The 19,926-nt window shown below is 43.5% G+C and overlaps 1 long non-coding RNA gene across 1 annotated transcript; it reads left to right on the top strand.

Moving 5' to 3' along the window:
• Positions 1-14,162: 14,162 nt before the first annotated feature.
• On the top strand, positions 14,163-19,532 carry LOC138799126 (uncharacterized). Its single transcript, XR_011364222.1, has 2 exons — positions 14,163-16,982; positions 17,038-19,532. It is a non-coding gene; the product is annotated as an uncharacterized lncRNA (long non-coding RNA).
• Positions 19,533-19,926: the final 394 nt, after the last annotated feature.

Genomic DNA, 19,926 nt, shown 5'->3' with positions numbered 1-19,926 from the left:
TCATATGCAAGGCTGTTGATCATGTGACCGTGCCAGTGCCCTGTAACCATGGTTCCACCAATGGCCGACTAGCTCTGGCCAGGAGCAACCATGTGACCTCCCACTTCCTCCTAACAAGTTAGTCTTCCCCCTGCTTCCAAGCAAGGAGGGTGTGTGTCGTCTCTCTCCTACCTCAGAGGAGTTGGACTTGTCGCAGGTCCCACTTCACCACTAGAAGTGTGGATCAGGTGCTCTGCTGTATTCAAGTCTTCGGCTGTATCTGCCTGCTCAAGTGTCTGGAGTCTTCTCTCTCATCTGGGTGTCATTCCGTTATCTCTCATCGCTACAAGGATTCACAGCAAGTATTATTCTTCTCAAGCTATCCACCCAGTAACGCTATCTCTCTCATACTCCTACTCCCATCATCCGGCACGTATTCTCACAGCCTATGCAGCATCACCCTTGCTTCACCTATCAAAGTCTGCTATATACCCGGTTGCAACCGGACAGAACTGTTGCTACTAGTTACCTCATCTATAATAAAACCGCTGTTACTGAACCCTGGCATTGGTGTCCACTAACTGGTGCCCTGACTAGGTGCAGCGAGGAATCGCATGCCCATCATCACCCGCAGATTCCACAGACCGGCCCTACAGCTGTGCCGCCCTCAGGCCTATACCGTGACAAGTATACACCCTCCAGCTGCTCCGGTTATTGACTGCTCATAACAACAGCACTGCGGAAGTGGCCCCCAGGGGCCAGGGCATCGCACCAGGAACCAAGTCCAGAAGATGATAGGAGGGACCAGCTGTCAATCACTGAGGCAAGGCAGGTTAACTGTTACCTGACCAGAGGAAACTTAGCAGAACAGACACGGGTGGGGCAGGGAAAACAATTAGCAGACCAGAAGGAATAAGACACAGTTCAGACTGGCAGAAACAAAGGCAAACAAAACACAGAATAAATGGAAGATTATGGCCAAAATTGCAGTCTCGGTCATACCTTACGCACCGAGGATTGGGCCAATGTTGCATTCATGACAGACGCCAAACAATCAGCAACCATAATTATTAAGCATCCAGGAATGAAGACACAGACACCATCTGTGATCGGTCACAGCTTATAATGATAATAATTTTTTTAACCATACAAATTACCAGGCATGTAGTGCTGAACTCTTAGACCGAGGGGTGTAAGCAAGACTCCTGCTATGCAAGTCTGCCTTACTAACCCCAACAATCCTGCTTCACAGGTATTTCATGCCATGGAGGAGACCCAGTAGCCCTAGTTGGTGTTCTGGCTACCACCCAATAAAAAGAGGGCCAGCTCAATGCCATCTTGGAGGCTGGCAAAATTTACCTGTGCCAATCACTGAGAGGTGCACTCCATCAACCACCTGTTATTGACCTTTATCTAATGATGACTGACCAACACCCAGGGGGTGGACATGTGAAAGTTCACCTCTGTGTTTCTTCCCCACAGTCCTGATATTCCTGGCATATTGCCAAACCACATGGAAAAAAATATGCTCCCAAACAAGGACCATCATGAGGAAGCAACCATATATTTTAATATCAGAATGCATAAGGAGTCATAAGCTCAGCCAACTTGACATTGCATAAATCGATGCTCCCCACGTGTGCACACCCAGAATGGCAGGACCCAAAGACAACCCACCAATCCTAACAACCACCTGCCAAAATTGACATCAGTGAAGGCAACAGATACCACACCAGTAGACCTCGATGTTACAAAACCCCAAATTCCTGCCACTAGGCCTGATCTCTGTACATTGAGCTGGAAAAATATAACAGTGGCGCACAATCCAAACACCTGAATGTTCTACAGGAGAAAAGAATAAAGAACCTAAAACACCTACAACAAGCACCCAAAACAAAAGTAATTGTCAATGCTCGATGTGAACAGCTCGGAAAGGCCTGGCCTTGCGGCCTCCATAGCTGCCCAGTCTGCTAATTTAGAGGAGCTGCAGGTGTTTCCATTGAGTGTGCAGAATTTGCTTAGGGTCCTTTACATAGAAAGATTATCTGCCAAAGATTTGAAGCCAAAGCTAGGAATGGATTTGAAAAGAGGAGAAATCTCAGGCTTTCCTTTGTTACCTGATCTCTTTTTATAGTCCATTCCTGGCTTTGGCTTTAAATCTTTGCCAGATAATCTGTCAGATAATCTTTCCGTGTAAATGGACCCTTATGCTGGGTTTACACGGAGCGATTATCGGGCGAATTTTTGCGATAACGATCGAATTCGTACGATAATCGTACGTGTAAACGTGGCGAGCGATCAAACGACGAGCAAAAAATCGTTCATTTTGATCTTTTAACAGGTTCTTAAATCGTCGTTCGTCGTTCGCAAAAAATTCGCAGATCGTTCCGTGTAAACAGTCGTTCACTGATTTTACCTATGTGCGATATAGGCTTAAGCGATCGCAAAACGATCGCAAAGCGAATATTCTGTACGATATATCGTACCATCTAAATGCTGATCGTTATAAAAAAAAAAATCGTTACTTTGAAATCGTTAATCGTACGATCGGGCGAATTATCGCTCTGTGTAAACCCAGCATAACAGTGCGATAGGGAGGGAGGACCTTTCCTGACAGTGTTGTAGGGGAGGGGGGGAAGGCAGACAGTAAACTTCTGGGATGGTGTTGCCTTAGGGCCCTATTCCACCGGACGATTATCGTTTGCATAATCGTTAACGATTAACCCTTTAAGGACATGGCCCATTTTCGTTTTTACGTTTTCGGTTTTTCCTCCTTGTGTTTAAAAGGTCATAGCACTTGCATTTTTCCACCTAGAAACCCACATGACCCCTTATTTCTTGCGTCACTAATTGTACTTTGCAATGACAGACTGAATTTTTGCATAAAGTACACTGCGAAACCAGAAAAAAATTCAAAGTGTGGTGAAATTGAAAAAAAAAACGCATTTCTTTTATTTGGGGGAAATGTGTTTTTACGCCATTCGCCCTGGGGTAAAACTGACTTGTTATGCATGTTCCTCAAGTCGTTACGATTAAAACGATATATAACATGTATAACTTATATTGTATCTGATGGCCTGTAAAAAATTCAAACCGTTGTTAACCAATATACATTCCTTAAAATCGCTCCATTCCCAGGCTTATAGCGCTTTTATCCTTTGGTCTATGGGGCTGTGCGAGGTGTCATTTTTTGCGCCATGATGTGATCTTTCTATCGGTACCTTGATTGCGCATATACGACTTTTTGATCGCTTTTTATTACATTTTTTCTGGATTTGATGCGACCAAAAATGCGCAATTTTGCACTTTGGGATTTTTTTGCGCTGACGCCGTTTACCGTACGAGATCAGGAATGTGATTAATTAATAGTTCGGGCGATTACGCACGCGGCGATACCAAACATGTTTGTTTATTTATTTATTTGTTTACTTTTATTTAAAACCTGGGAAAAGGGGGGTGATTCAGACTTTTATTAGGGGAGGGGGATTTTTACTATTAACAACACGTTTTTTTTTTTTATTACACATATACTAGAAGCCCCCCTGGGGGACTTCTAGTATATACACTTGGATCTCTCATAGAGATCTCTGCAGCATAGATATGCTGCAGAGATCCATGAGATCGGCACTCGTTTGCTTTCGGCTGCTGCAGCCGGAAACAAACGAGTGCCGAGCCGAGGACGGCGCCATCTTGGACGCGTCCCCGGCCGGCATCAGTAACGGAGATCGCTCCTCCGGGACAAGGTCCCGGAGGAGCGATCTCCCCCACTAGACACCAGGGAAACGTTGCCTCCGGTAATCGGAGGCAGCTGTCAACTTTGACAGCTGCCTCCGATTAGCTAATTAGCGGGCACGGCGATCGGACCGTCCCGGGCTACACGCGGCGGTCCCGGGCTACACGCGGCACCCGGGATCGCGGCACTTCAAAGCGGGGCCGCCGCGCGGCCCCGCTTTGAAGTGCAAGTGAGGACATAGGACGTACCGGTACGTCCTATGTCCTTAAGAGGTTAACGATCTCAAACGACCGCTATTGCGAAAGACCTGAAAACGTTCACTCATTTCCATGGAACGATAATCGTTACTTATGATCGTAATTGCGATCGTTTTTCTTCGCTATTTATTCGCTAATGCATTCGTATCTACTGCGAACGACCGAACGATGTCTTATTCAATGCGAACGATTTGAGAATGTTTTGAGAATGAGCAACCATAAAAATAGGTCCAGGTCTTATAAAGCGATTAACGATTTCTCGTCGGTCGTTAATCGTTAACTGCATTTGAACCGAACGATTATCGTTTAGATTCGAACGATTTAACGATAATCTGAACGATAATCGCCCGGAGGAATAGGGCCCTTAGTGAAGAGGTCGGGGTCACACATGTGCCGGGGACAGTGACTGGGGTGGACATTTTCTAACTGACTGCAGGCATTTGTGAACTGCCGACAGTGAAAAAGCCTTCAGAGATTTGCTTCACCCTTTTTTTGGTTTATGGGAGTAATGGTGGTTTTACACGGAGCGATAATTCGCCCGATCGCATGATTAATGATTTTGAATGAACAATGTTTTTTTTATAACGATCAGCGTTTAGTCGGAACGATACATCGTGCGGAAAAATCGCTATGCGATCGTTTTGTGAACGTTTAAGCCTATCTCACACATAGGTGAAATCGTTGAAAGACTGTTTACACTGAATGATCTGCGAATTTTTTGCGAACGACGAACGATAATTTGAGAACATGTTGAAAGATCAAAATGAACGATTTCTCGCTCTTCGTTTGATCGTTCGCTGCATTTACATCGTTATCATGCAAAAGCCAACGATAAATCGTTCCGTGTAAAAGGTCCATGAGGCTTGGCTTTGGTATGATGAGCAAATTTTTCAGCAGAAGTCAGGTTGGCCCATCGCTGCAATAGGATTATAAAGTTATTCGCCTCTGGATGAAGCTTATGACAGTGCCACCAGGGGCGTCTCAGCCCTTTCTTGACACAGACTGTGGTCAGGGGGCAGTTGGAGGGCATTTTGCTTACAACAAAAATGGCCGCTGTTGGTAATTTAGGGTGCCTTCACACGTAACAGATCCGCAGAGGATTTCTAGCTGCAAATTTGCAGCGAGATCTGCTGTGGATTCCTGCCCTGTACACTCTATGGGCAGACAAACTCGCAGCAGGATGTACATCCCGCTGTGAGTATGGGCCCTATTCCACCCGACGATTATCGTTTGCATAATCATTAACGATCTGAAACGACCGCTATTGCGAAAGACCTGAAAACGTTCACTCATTTCCATGTAACGATAATCGTTACTTATGATCGTAATTGCGATCGTTTATCTTCGCTATTTATTCGCTAATGCGTTCGTATCTATTGCGAACGACCGAACAATGTCTTACAATTTGCGAACGTTTTGCGAACGAGCAACGATAAAAATAGGTCCAGGTCTTATAATGCGATCAACGATTTCTCGTTCGGTCGTTAATCGTTAACTGCATTTCAAACGATCGTGGCCGCGTCATCAGCCGCTCAGCCGCGATTGGCTGAGCACAGTTATGCTCAGCCAATCGCGGCTGAGCTTCGGATGACGCTGCAGAGGGCGGCCGGCACTCGGGAAGATCCGCCGGCCGCCCGAAGGAGACGTCACTGCTGAGGATCGGAGACCGTGGTCGGCACGTGACAGGTGAGTATAGCGCACCACACTTCCGGGTACACGGGCGGGGGTGGTGGGACACGGGGAAGGGGGCCATTCACAGACATAACATACATTACAAAGTTGTATAACTTTGTAATGTGTGTTATTCTGTGAATAATTTTTTAGCGCCGGACTACCCCTTTAATGAGAGGTTTTGTAAGTTTGGGGACAATTATCAGTACTGTCACGAGTGCTCAGTTTATGGAGGAGCTCGTGGCCTCTCTAGATGTTTTAAGTAGGCAGAGAAACTGGGAAGACTGTTTGTTGTTCTTTATTGGGTCTCGGTTTGGTGATGGGCTGTCTGTGTCAAGTACGAGGAAAAAAAAGTTTTGCTTTAAGACATGGGTGGAGGAGGATGTTACAAAGCATTTCTAAATTAGTTCTTCTAAATTAGTTTCTCATGGTGTGTTTTCACAGAGAGATTTACAGTATCTGACAGATTTTTGGAGCCAAAGCCAGGAACAGACTATACACAGGGAACAGGTGATAAAGAAAAGACTGAAATTTATCCTCTTTTCACATCCATTCCTGGCTTTGGCTTTAAAAATCTATCAGATAAACCACTCTGTGTAAACGCACCATCACGCTAAGTAATATGGAGCAGAATCTTGCTGGAACTGCAATTTTATGTTATGTTCTTGATAAGGCTCTGGATGTTTTGGTGGTCCACCTGGGCATGAATGATCTGGTTCTGCAGTCTTCATGGGCACTGATGCTGGATATCAAGTTAGACCTTTTGCACTTATGGGTGTCCTTACCAGGTATCATAATTGTGTGGTTAGATATTGTGACACATCAGAGGTGGAGATGGGCTCGGTTGGTTGTCGGCATCAACAGAGTCAAGGTTATTGGCGCCATCCGAAAAGTTGAGGAGTCTGAGGAGGGTTTTTCCCCCAGCTTTATAATATTGGTTAAATTCCTGTTGGGCAGGGTCCCCAGAAAGGTTGACTTCAGGTCTTGAAGATAAGTCTCCTCGGGGCAGGTGTAAAGCAGCTATGGACAATGTCCAGACTGATATACAATTATGGAGGATAGGAAAAATGATATCCAGCACAACAGATCTTGTAGAAATTCAAACGTTCCTAATCTAGTTTAAAAAGCAACTAGATACAATACACGTTTCAGGTATCTGCTTCATTTCAGTAATTAAACCGAACTTGTAGCACCTGGTGCTGGTGAATGAGCGTTTTCCACAAATTTCTTGAATCCCAGTGTACAAATACAATCATGGTCTTTCACCTTACACCATCCTAGATACCGATAAGGAGAGAATAACACTAAAGATCCCGATACACCTTGGACTTTTTTTGGCCCTCAACCTAAGGTGTCCATTCCAAACAACCACCCCCAGATGATGTCAGTGGTGATAGGGGTTGGTTATGATGAAAAATCACAGCCAACCCCTTTGTTCAGTGACATATGAGCTGCAGCAAAAGAGTTCTGGCTCCAGCCAACTCTGCCCCTCCCCATAGAGAATACAGGAGTTCTCAACCGTGCCAAATGTTCCTGTATATGGGGAGGAGGGGCGGCAGGTAGGAGATATAACTGATGGCTGGACATTCAATTGGACTTTAGTTATTTAAGGTGTATGTCAGACCTTAACAGTGCAGCCTCTCTTTTTACAATTGGGAGGCCTAAGGATAGCACAGGGGACCAGTACAGACAACTCTGGTAACTGTGACACTTCTAAACTTCTGCTTGTGTGAAACTGCAAGTACCAGCTGGCCCTTGCTTACATAAACCAGTTCTTCCCGCTCTGTGTTACCTCCAGTCATTTATGTTTTTACTTTATGGTTGGTAAATAGGAATTATGATAATAGAAGGTGACTTCTTGCTTTTTAGGCCTAGGCAATACGACCTTGATAAATAAATAAATAACTCTCTTATACTGCTAGTGTTACCCCGTGCAGGCATATAAAATTGCAGTATGAAGACATGCTATGTCATGCGTCTCCCATAGAATACTACTGGCCATAACTCTTCATCCGTTTTGATCCCTTTATCCATTGACTTCCATAAAAAAAATAAAAAACGGATCAAAACGCATTAATTTTTTTAACGTACTTGATGCGTTTTGATCCTTTTATTTTTATAATGAAAGTCAATGGAAAAACAGATCAAAACGGATGCAGACAAATGCAGACACGGAACTTGCTAGAACAGTCAAGTCAAACTATGGCCCGCGGTGCCATTATTCTTGGCCCGCCGGGCAATTCAGAGTTTGAATTACATCTGGCAGCCATGGCTACTATATAAGAGACTATAGGGGAGGGCTGGCTACTATATAACACTATTGGGGAGGGCTGACTACTATATAAGAGACTATTGGGGAGGGCTGGCTACTATATAATAGACTATGGGGAGGGCTGGCTACTATATGAGACTATGGGGGAGGGCTGGCTACTATATAATAGACTATGGGGGAGGGCTGGCTACTATATAATAGACTATGGGGAGGGCTGGCTACTATATGAGACTATGGGGGAGGGCTGGCTACTATATAACACTATTGGGGATGGCTGGCTACTATATAAGAGACTATTGGGGAGGGCTGGCTACTATATAAGAGACTATTGGGAGGGCTGGCTACTATATGAGACTATGGGGGGGGGCTGGCTACTATATAAGAGACTATTGGGGAGGGCTGACTACTATATAAGAGACTATGGGGGAGGGCTGGCTACTATATAAGAGACTATGGGGGATGGCTGGCTACTATATAAGAGACTATGGGGGAGGGCTGGCTACTATATAAGAGAATATGGGGAGGGCTGGCTACTATATAAGAGACTATGGGGGAGGGCTGGCTACTATATAAGAGACTATGGGGGATGGCTGTCTACTATATAAGAGAATATGGGGGAGGGCTGGCTACTATATAAGACTATGGGGGAGGGCTGGCTACTATATAAGACTATGGGGGAGGGCTGGCTAATATATAAGAGACTATGGGGGAGGGCTGGCTACTATATAAGACTATGGGGGAGGGCTGGCTACTATATAAGAGACTATGGGGGAGGGCTGGCTACTATATAAGAGACTATGGGGGAGGGCTGGCTACTATATGAGACTATGGGGGAGGGCTGGCTACTATATAAGACTATGGGGGAGGGCTGGCTAATATATAAGAGACTATGGGGGAGGGCTGGCTACTATATGAGACTATTGGGGAGGGCTGGCTACTATATAGGACACTTGGAGATCTGGCTACTATTTGGGCATTTATTTGGGCACTACTGGGAGGGCTGGCTACTATGTGGGGCAATTTTGGTTGGGTTGGCTATTACATGGGGTAATATTGGGGGAGGGATATTACATGGGTTGGGGTTTAATCATATCATAGCAATTTATCATGTCATTTATTACAGTGCACAGCGCTGGGAGACGCACACCACTGACAGAAACACCACATTCACGCTTCAATAATTATTAAGGTTGGCCACCGACTGGTGGTGGGTGTTGCAATTAGAACTGGGGCAGCAGGGGGTGGCTGGGGCAGGAAGGCAGATGGGGGTGGCTGGGGCAGAGGGGCAGCTGAGGGTAAATGGGGCAGACTGGGAAAGGGGGGCAGCTGGGGGTGACTGGGGTAGGAGGGCAGCAAGGGGGGAAAATACCCAATATATCCTCCACCCCCTCCCACCCCGCTCAGCCCAGGCACACATGCTCCCCTCCCGGCCACTCAAACAGAGGTCCCCAGTCTCTGGAGGAGAAGGAGGCCACAAGGACTGCGGAATCGGGTGATGGCGTCACTGTGGGTGCTGCTCCAGCACCCGCAGCGATGCCATGACTTGATCCAGCGGTCCCTGCGGCCTCCTCCTCTAGAGACTGTGTGCGAGCAGACGGGGGAGGAGAGAGTTCTTAGAGCTCTTTTGTCCCAGTGTGTGTATGATGTGGGGGCGGGTCAGCGGCTACCCATGGGGGCGGGTTGGGGGTTGATGCGCCGCTGCACTGGTGTGAGCTGTGGTACCAAGGAGGCAGACCACGCTCTCAGTCAGGGGGGTGGGCCCCATAGCAGCTGCATGATTTGCCTCCATAGTAGCTAGGCCAGTGCTGTATGGTCATAATGAGGTGGCTGCTAAAACATGATCTGTGCAGAATAGACAGTTCGGGTTTATTGTTAGGTCTAGTAAAACTGAAAACTACAGGAATTTAAGATTATTTTATTGATGTAAGAATGGAAAGTTAGAAAAATTCTTCAAAATATGTTTAACCCCTTAACGACAGCAGGCGTACATGCATGCCCTGCCGGGCGGCCGCCCTGTGAAGCGAACTCAGGACCTGTACTTCAAAGCGGGTGAGGACCGGCTGCTATCAGCCCTCACCCTCAAAGGTGGGCTGTCGCAGTTGTGTGCCAGCACGTCATTAACCCCTTAAACGCCGCAATCCTGCTGTCTAAGTGTAACCACGCTGTGTTTAAGGGTGCAGCACGGACAGGTAATGTATACAGACACAGCGAGCGGTGGCAGCAGCAGCGGGAGCAGGAGGGGTTAAAAGGCCGGCAGAATCACATACACGCAGCGGTCGTTCCGACCGCTGCGAGTATGTTGGGACAGTGAACTGCCAGGACCTGAAAGACTTGCTGCGAGATTTACGCTGCGAGTCTATACGTCTGAACTGACCCTTAGTGTAAGTGACAGAAATGTCTACAGGGGTCCGGATCGAATGGCCTGACTGCCGGAGGTATACAGCTTACCTCCGTGCAGTCTGGCCTTCAGTCTTCTGAGAGAGTCTGCCGAAGGCAGGCTCTATCAGAAGATAGCAGATAACACTGATCCCTGCTATGCTATGGCTTAGCAGTGATTAGTGTGAGAAATCTAATGTGACTATGTAATAGTCCCCTGGTGGGATTAAAAAAGTGTTAAAAGAAAAAAGGAAGAAGAAGGAAGAAGAAGAAAGAGGAAGAAGAAAGAGGAAGAAGGAAGAGGAAGAAGATGTTTTAAAAATTGTGCCAAAGCCCCTCCCCCCAAAAAAGTCTAAATCACCCCCCCCATTGTATAAATAAAACACATAACTAATTCTAAAATAAATAAACATTATATACTTTAACATGCGTATCGTATTTTCCAGCATTTAAGATGACTTTTTAACCCCAAAAAAATCTTCTTAGGAGTCGGGGGTCGTCTTATACGCCGGGTAAGGTTGCCCCATACGGTGGGGGAGCTCAAAGATGGGTAGTATAGGGCGATCACTAAAAAAAAAAAAAAAAAAAAAAAAGTTAACTCACCTGGGGCCTGTTCCTGGCCTCCGCGTGTTTCCTGGCCTCTTCCCGGAGCAGACAGTGTGACGTACACTGACTGTGCCGAAGATCCCCACAGCTCTCCCGAGGAGCTGAAAGAGCTTCAGGAGAATGATAGAGGCTCCGGAAGTACCCGAAAAACAAGCCCTCACATGGCCGTATAGATGTAAAAATAAGAGTTGTAGCTCTTAGAAGGCGAGGAAGGAATAAAAGCTCAAAAATGGAAATTGGCGTGGTCCTTAAGGGGTTAAAGTAAAAAATTTAATTTATCAAGCAGTCATGCAGTAAGAATTCTTTGTTGTCCTTACCAACCAATCACAGATGACCGTTTAAAAGCCGAGCTGAACATTCTTACTGCCCTTGTCATTTGAACAAACGGTAATTTTCTGATGGTATGTTTCCCTTTCTCGGGATTGGACATTACCCTTACGTTGTTATGGATTCCTGTGCGTAGTCAGAGTCTGCAGTGGTTGCCACATCACAACCGCATTGTGACTTGCAAGTTGTCATTACCATGACACAAGTCAACAGAAATCCAAACCTGAATTAATATTAAAAGCATCAGTTTTACCCCCTTCACATTGCTGAACTGTTTTTTTACATAGAGGACATGAAAGGATGTATGGAGAGGGCTCAGGAGCTGCAATAATAATTATACATAATAATTTATTTTTTTAACTATTATTTATGATCTTGAGCTGACACCGGCTGTTAGGGTCCATTTACACAGAAAGATTATCGGACAGATTATCTGCCAAAGATTTGAAGCCAAAGCCAGGAACACACTATAAACAGAGATCAGGTCATAAAGGAAAGACTGAGATTTTTTTAAATCCATTCCTGGCTTTGGCTTCATATTTTTGTCAGATAATCTTTCTGTGTAAATGGACCCTTACCGACCGTCATCAGTGATCACACTAATCTCAATTATTTTAACCATTTAAAACCATTTTACCATGGCGCTGCCAAAACTGACAGCTTTTAAGCAGTTGTGCTGCATATTGTCAGTGGTATAGGAGTCGGATTGGCTTCCTACAACAATCTTCTTAAGGTCTTTGGCTTCTGTGACAGATCTGTTTCTACATTCTGCCATGGCAGATGATACTAGCACATCACAGAACAATCAATTTAATGCAATAACAATCGAATAAATTGTTTACAGAATAGTCTGATCCTCTCCCTCTATTACGGCCTGTGTGGAATGCTGGAGGCATTGACTAGAGTGATGAAGCTGTTAAGCATGGAAAGATCAGAGCTTTCAGTAAATAAAAGTTATGCTAAAGCATTTCCCATAAAAAATATATATCAACCCGCACAGCTCCTTCTGCTTTATTACATGATGTGGATAGCTTAGGTAGCATTTTCATGGTGATGGGTTCCCTTTAAGTGAGAAGCTGACTGATGTAAATCTTACAAGTCTAAACACATAAGGGACATTTATCATTGCATTTGCACTTTTTTTTGTTTTTTTGCTAATAAGGAGATTTTGTGCACTTCATAAAATTCTGTGCACGATTTAATAAGGGTTTTGCGCTTTTTTTCTATCAGTTTTCATTGCCTGCACCTTTTTTCATTGTTTGCACTGGGAGGGGGCAGGGTTAGATTTATCATGTGCATATTTTCAGTTTTGAAGCAAAATATTACCCTAGTGTAGCTTTTTGTGGCCAAGCTGGTTTAGACTGGTTTCACACTGCGTTTTTGCAGTCCGTTATTTTTTTTTTTTCCTTCATGAATTTTTTGCAAAAAACGGATGAAAAATGGATGGAATAAAAAGGATACATTTGTGTGCCTCGGTTTGGATCCGTTTTTTCCATTGACTTCTTTAATAAAAAAAAAATTTACAAAAAGATGAAGACACTTGCATCTAATAATGGTTTTTGCACAACAACCGTAAAATCTTGCGCAGCCCACAAAAAGCCCCTCCTGCTCAGAAAAATTTTGCAGATAAAAAATTCTACCCATAGGGGGACATTTATTAAGTCCGGCGTTTTCTGCGCCAGACTTAAAAATGCCCCCGCAGCTCCGGCGCTACGGAGATTTATGTAGAGGCGGACTGCCTCTACATAAATCCCGTGCGCGCCGATGTGCCCAGCCGAAAACCTACGTCAGCTGAGGACTGGAGTAGGTTTTCGGCGTATCTTTTGGCGGAACGGATGGTAAATCGTGTGGACTCTGAGTCCGCGCCCTACACACCCCCTTCCCGCCCCCCTGGCGTACCCGGCGGAAAGAGCCGATTTGCGAATATTTTATTCGCAAATTGGCGATTTGCGCATAAAATAATGCGCAAATCGGCTCTTTCCGCCAAAAAAAATGTTGATACATGTCCCCCATAGACTTTTATTACTTGAAAGAGAAAAATTTGGCTGTTCATAATATAAGGAAGTTAGAACATGCTGAAACTTTAACTTACAAAGTGATTATCGGCCAAATGTTATTGGGTCACTTGATCAGCACATGACGTGTCATACACTAATCAGCACATGACATGTCCTACACTGATCAGGTGACCCAGAAGGCCTGCAGAGATAGGAGACAAACAGTGACATGATAACTTGGAGGGATATAATCTGGCCAAGGCAGTTTTACCCTCCAAATATAGAGTTTATCTTCCTGGGTATACTGTGGCCTGGGCTAGACTATACCCAGGTTTATAGTTTGGCCTAGGCTATTTTACACCCCTGGGTATGAAAATATATGCCCTGGGGTATACTGTGGCCTGGGCCAGGGGTGAGAAAACCAGTGAAGTAATAACATTATGGCCCAGAGAGATATAGCATGGCCTAGGCTGTTATACACCCTGATAAGGCCAGCGATACGATTTTACCTACCTGCACCGTACCTGTATGACTACACATATATATACGCCTCTTGCTCAGAAGCTCCAGCACATTAGAGAGTCCCTGATAGGGTTAACTTATAGTTGGACCATTTCTTACCTTGGAAAACTTCTGATAAGACACTAGAAAGAATGTTTTGTCTCAAGAACTATTTCCCTCAGAGACATGTTTATCAGCGTTCAAGGCCGTTCTCAGAGGAAAGCTGCCTGTCTGTTACAGTGGGAATAATGTGAAAGTATCATTGCACAGAATGTATTGTTCTAACCTTTTTGAATAATAATAATGAATACTAATATAGATGCCATTGCGCATGACTGAATATCTAAATCACTAGCACCGCCTCATCTATGTCTTATTAGCATTTGTTACCACCCTATATTTTATCTGTCTATAAAATGTGATGACCATAATAAAACTTGGGCCATTATCCAGGCTTATAATCATGATACATTGTCTTATCTGTGTCAGTGACGTATAAGTAACGAGCTGGTAATACTGCAGGTTCCAACTCTAGATATAATAAAAAACCATCCTTTACCTGGGTTTTTGGCTTCTCTCCATAGAGAGAGGTCAACATATAAATTTAACCTTAACATTTGGCGCCCTTGGCAGGGACTCAGCCTCTTGCAAACTAGAACGCAGACAGACGGGATGTGGTGATTTATCCGTCATCGGACGCGCAGATATAACTGGCCAGGTAAGAAAGACTTTCCTTTCTTACGTACTATCTGTGCCTCAGGGGAACGGATCTAATGAGATTCCCGTCACCTGTGTTCTCTATATGTTTGTAAAGCTGAGTCTAATTGTTAGACAAAGAACTCTGTAACCCAGGATAGGACAAGGTTAAAGTGCTGCATTGCCGTCGCAAACTGTTGTGTGATTGAGATAAGCTGTGGCTGTATTTATGCTGAATTAAGGAAAGGGATTGCCGAACTTATTCACTTCTGCGTCCTTACGGGGAGGCTGTGATTAATTCTTAACCCTTGTAATACAGCATGGCATCGAGAACAGCTGCGAGGTCACAGACAGCAGGCGCATAACTTTTGGAGTGAACGGGTTCCTGATAAGTGATATCTGTCTCGAGCAGCGGGAACAACACTTGTATTGATCCCATTATTTGTGCTTGTACTGTGGTAGAGAGCAGGTCAGAAGATCTGTGACTTACCCCCTTGCCCCCTAGGAGGAATTAGCAACGAGGGACAGTAGGTTGCTGTAGTGCGTCGCCATAGTGTGTCACTGTGACGGCTGGGCCTATAGTAGCTGTGCTTGTTAAAACCTAAGGTTTAGGTTTCGTTCCCCAATACGCTACCTAGGGATTAGCTGAGCAAGGATGAGACAGTTATTCACTAAAAGAAGGGATCCCCAGTCTCCACAAGAAGTTTATGTGAAGCTGATGTGAAGCTAAGAAAGATATAGTTAGCGATGGGCATGAGAAGATGCAGTGCAAGATCTAGAACAGATCTTTAGGAGGTTTGATATGAAGGCAGATACATGCCTTAGCCCCACCAACCTCTGGCTCTCTGACCAACACCTGGGAAACCCCTTACACTCCTGTGCACACTTATTTTTGCCTTGTGGGTAGGTAACCAGACCTACATGTAACATGCAGGGCAAATGGGTCCTTGGAAATTCCAGGAACCTTAGGGTCAATGTAAGTACTATCCCTAAGGGGGAATCGAGGATTAGAGTTCTAAGAGAGGAGGGTGTGGAGTAGATAGAAAAGTATAGAGACTGTTTGAAGGAGTCGAGTCTAGTAGACCTATTATTGTATAAGATTGTTATACGTAAGTGTCAGTAGGAGTCAGAGGGAAAAAGCACGTTTATTAGGAATGTCAAGAGAAAAGTGATAATTGGTAAAGATCAAACACAGACGTTTGTGCACTTATTGGGAAGAAGTAGTTTACTACTGTAATATATATATATATATGTGTATATATGTGTACACATCTATCCTAATAAGTTCTACGCAAATTGTTTTTTTTCCTACCAAGTTATAACTATGTGTGCCACTGTCCAAGGTTACAGTCTGGTGTATAGGAGCACATCTGATATCTTCTGTAACTTCAAGAATGTTTGGAAAAAAAAAAAATTCCAAGAAGTTTTAACTCTTGTATCTATGATTTTACTGCTCACTGCTCAAGGTTAGAAGTGAGGTACAGAGCGTTCTGCTTACTGATAAGAGACGCTTACTAGAGGAATGGATTTATTTCAGCTAATGATGGTACAAATTAAGCTGAAGGTTCTGACAAAAAGAATTATTCTATATACCGTATGTTTTACATTTCATCTTTAAGGTGTGTTTTATTTAATTTTTTTTTTCAAAAGAAGGTTAATATGGGACGAGTGTACAATGTTTAATTATTTTTATTTGTTATTTTTAGGGGTAACAGTTTTGTGATGATTATAGCAAACTGGCTCATGACTATATTTATATATTGTCTTATCACTAGTAAAGCCACACCCATATCCATGGCTCCAGTCTGCACTCCTTATGCCCCACAATATATATATATCTTGTGCTAAGTGCATTGAATCCAGCATATCTGTTGACTCTTGATGTGGATTCAAATGGGGGAGGGGATAGAGGTGAATGGAAATGGGAGTAGCCCATTTTGATATTTAAAAAAATAAAATAAAATAAAAAAACATTTAAACCCCGTACAAACTTTATATTTTTGAATAAGGATGTTTTTGTTACTTATTGTGTTTGATATTTTAAATTGTGAAAGATGAAAATGTAATTGAAAGCCCAATATTAATGAAAGTTTAAAAGTTGTTTATTGTAGATTATCCCAGACTTTTCAAAGATGGATGACACAAGACGCAAGGATATATGGTGACCGCCATGCAGAGTGATGTTCCACTGCAGAAACCGCTCCTGCCATAAGCTGGAGGTGAGGACAATCACTGAGACATGTAAGATGGTTGAAGGTAACTGTGCAGATGTCTATATGAAGCCCACCATTATGGGTTAATTGGCAAATTAGAGATTTGTTTGGTCCCTGGGCTTACCAAAAACACTTGTAGAAAAAAAAAAAAAAAAAAAAAAAAAAAATGTTAAAAGAAGAAGAAAAGCTGCCATAGAGCGGCTGACGCAACATTCACGCAGACAAACCCTGATGCCAAAAAGGGTGATGGATGATGGATAAAGCTGGTGATTCTGTGGTTTCTGTGCTCTTCCCAAGGTAACAGCGTACAAAGCGTACAAGGGAATGGGGAGATGTTTCCAGTCTCTTCCTGAGGTAACAGTACAAAGCGTACAAGGGAATGGGGACATGTTTCCAGTCTCTTCCTGAGGTAACCGTACATAGTGTACAGGTGGAGGGGGAGATGTGGATCTGTTTGTTTTTAAGTCTTTTCCAGAGACAATCAGCAACAAGCTGTGAGACCAGCGGATGGAGAAGAGGTACAGGGTAAAGATGGCAGTCAGACAGTAAGTAACTGTGTTTGCCACCTGCCTTGTATCCCACTGTAAGTTATCTAACAAAACCAGCAGAAGGAAGCCATGTGTAATGTGGTGTATAGTATCCTCACATTGGGCGGCCCAGGGGACAACAAATATAGCAGAGAGGGTTGTATACGGCTGTATTGTCTACACCTGCCATAACCTACTGTAAGTAACACCGTAAAGTGCCTGTCTGCATAGTCTGTCATCTTCCTGCCTGTTTTAGGGAATGTAAGTGGACGTCATCCACCTGCCACAGGTGGCCTATCTAGGTATGTCCTTGTCTGTACTGGTGTCTTCTTTACAGGTCAAGACAAAACTATGGGAGAGAACAAAGCCAATGTGTGAGGTTATACTAGTGGCCTTAAAAGAAGCGATATAACTGAGGCCAAGAGTCCAAGTGTCTGTAAAGAGGCCTGTAAGTCAAAAGATGGGTTTAAGGATAAAGGATCCATACCAATGCTACTATTACAAAAAGGATCATATGATATATTATTCTCATAAAAAGGCTTTGAAACCTTAGGTGATGTATCGTTTACACTTTGCTTTTATTTCTATGGTGGTTATTTTATGTGTAATATGTGGTGATCTCAGTCAGACAAGAGACAATTCAGTAGGATCCAAATATTATATCAGTAATAAGCGCCCAGTTACTTCATATTATTGGTGTATGTATTATACTATATGATTATTTACAGGAAGAGATGTGACCAGTCATTAGACCTGTGTGATCTAATCATAAAGACGTTTTCTAGGTACAAAATGAAGTAAAAAGACTAAAAAGAAGTGGAAATTTTGAGAATCCGGTACTAAAGATTGTGAATTCACTAATTGGTTATTATAAGTGAATCTAGTGGTTACATAGTAGGTCACATTGTGGAGATTTTATTGCATTTACCTGTTATGCTGTTTTTGGTTTATGTATCAATGAACTTTTATTTTTGCTTTTGCCATGAGATAAGATTTGTTCACATCTAAACTTTTCTTTTTCAGAAACTTTTTAAAGTTAGTTGTTGTGACTTTCCAATACCCACATGATACCAAAGTGGTAGAGTCCTTGTGATAGAGTCACGTCTGTTATATACAGTGAAGAACTTATTGTCTGATCACTCAGTGTCACAGGGAGACGTAGGAGTGACAGGAGACTAGTTAGGTTCGGGACGGAGGATTGTCTTACCTTTAAAGCAGTCCTACGGTAAAGGGACCTAGAGAAGAGGGCTACATCTGTAGTCAAGATTAGGGACAAATCTTAGGGACAGGAGTGATGAGACAATAATGTTTGGTTATTTTGATTAAATCCAGAGAGGTATTTGTCACATACATATATTAGTTTGGGTATTGATAATAAGCTTTTATTTGTTTTGTTGTAACTAAGCTGTATATTGATGTATACTGTACAGACTCACCCATTGTTTAGTATTTTCTTTCGGTTATTGCAGATCTTCCTACCTCATCTGCTGTAAGTTTGTTCCGCTATCTTTAACTTTCAATAAAACGTATGGTACTATTTTTGTCTATCCTATGGTGATGCCCATAAACTAATGGGAGTCCTTCAGGGTCTCTTCCAGGTGGTCTTATGCATAATACTGATCTGTTTTTCAGTAAAAGTGTTCATGTGTATTTTCTCTCGTATAAAACCTCGACAAACAGGAAGAAGCTTCACCCTCATATAAGAGACTAACGTTACTATGCTTTCTTTCTCTTATCGGTTCTCTTGAATCTGTGCCGCCTGGACATTTCTGGAGGTTGGATGCTGTACTAGTACTTGGAGGATGTTTTCACCTGTGGTCCCTTGATCAACCTGCGGCTGAGGGTAGAGTCCTTAAAACCTCCGGCTACGACCCAACCACCAGTGATGAACCATATCCAGGCTCCACGGATGTCAAATGGGGGAATGATAAGGCCAGCGATACGATTTTACCTACCTGCACCGTACCTGTATGACTACATATATATACGCCTCTTGCTCAGAAGCTCCAGCACATTAGAGAGTCCCTGATAGGGTTAACTTATAGTTGGACCATTTCTTACCTTGGAAAACTTCTGATATGACACTAGAAAGAATGTTTTGTCTCAAGAACTATTTCCCTCAGAGACATGTTTATCAGCGTTCAAGGCCGTTCTCAGAGGAAAGCTGCCTGTCTGTTACAGTGGGAATAATGTGAAAGTATCATTGTACAGAATGTATTGTTCTAACCTTTTTGAATAATAATAATGAATACTAATATAGATGCCATTGCGCATGACTGAATATCTAAATCACTAGCACCGCCTCATCTATGTCTTATTAGCATTTGTTACCACCCTATATTTTATCTGTCTATAAAATGTGATTACCATAATAAAACTTGGGCCATTTTCTCCAGGCTTATAATCATGATACATTGTCTTATCTGTGTCCATGACGTATAAGTAACGAGCTGGTAATACTGCAGGTTCCACCTCTAGATATAATTAAATAACCATCCTTTACCTGGGTTTTTGGCTTCTCTCCATAGAGAGAGGTCAACATATAAATTTAACCTTAACATACCAGACCTGACCAATACCTCCATACTGTGACTGGATAACACTGCCATACCAGACTAGCTAGCCGGGAGTGATGCGCGCTGTGCAACCGCACAGGTCGCACCCCCCCAAAGGCCGGCCCTGAGTCAAAGATACATTCCATATTTTTTGTTAGTGGGGGGGGCAGACAATTTGGCTGTATGGGGCCCCGAAATTCCTGATGGTGGCCCTGT

This window comes from Dendropsophus ebraccatus, chromosome 8 (assembly GCF_027789765.1).
Source record: "Dendropsophus ebraccatus isolate aDenEbr1 chromosome 8, aDenEbr1.pat, whole genome shotgun sequence".
Taxonomy (NCBI): Eukaryota; Metazoa; Chordata; class Amphibia; order Anura; family Hylidae; genus Dendropsophus; species Dendropsophus ebraccatus.
The sequence above is the reverse complement of the archived record's forward strand: the minus strand, read 5'-3'. Positions and strand labels throughout refer to the sequence as shown.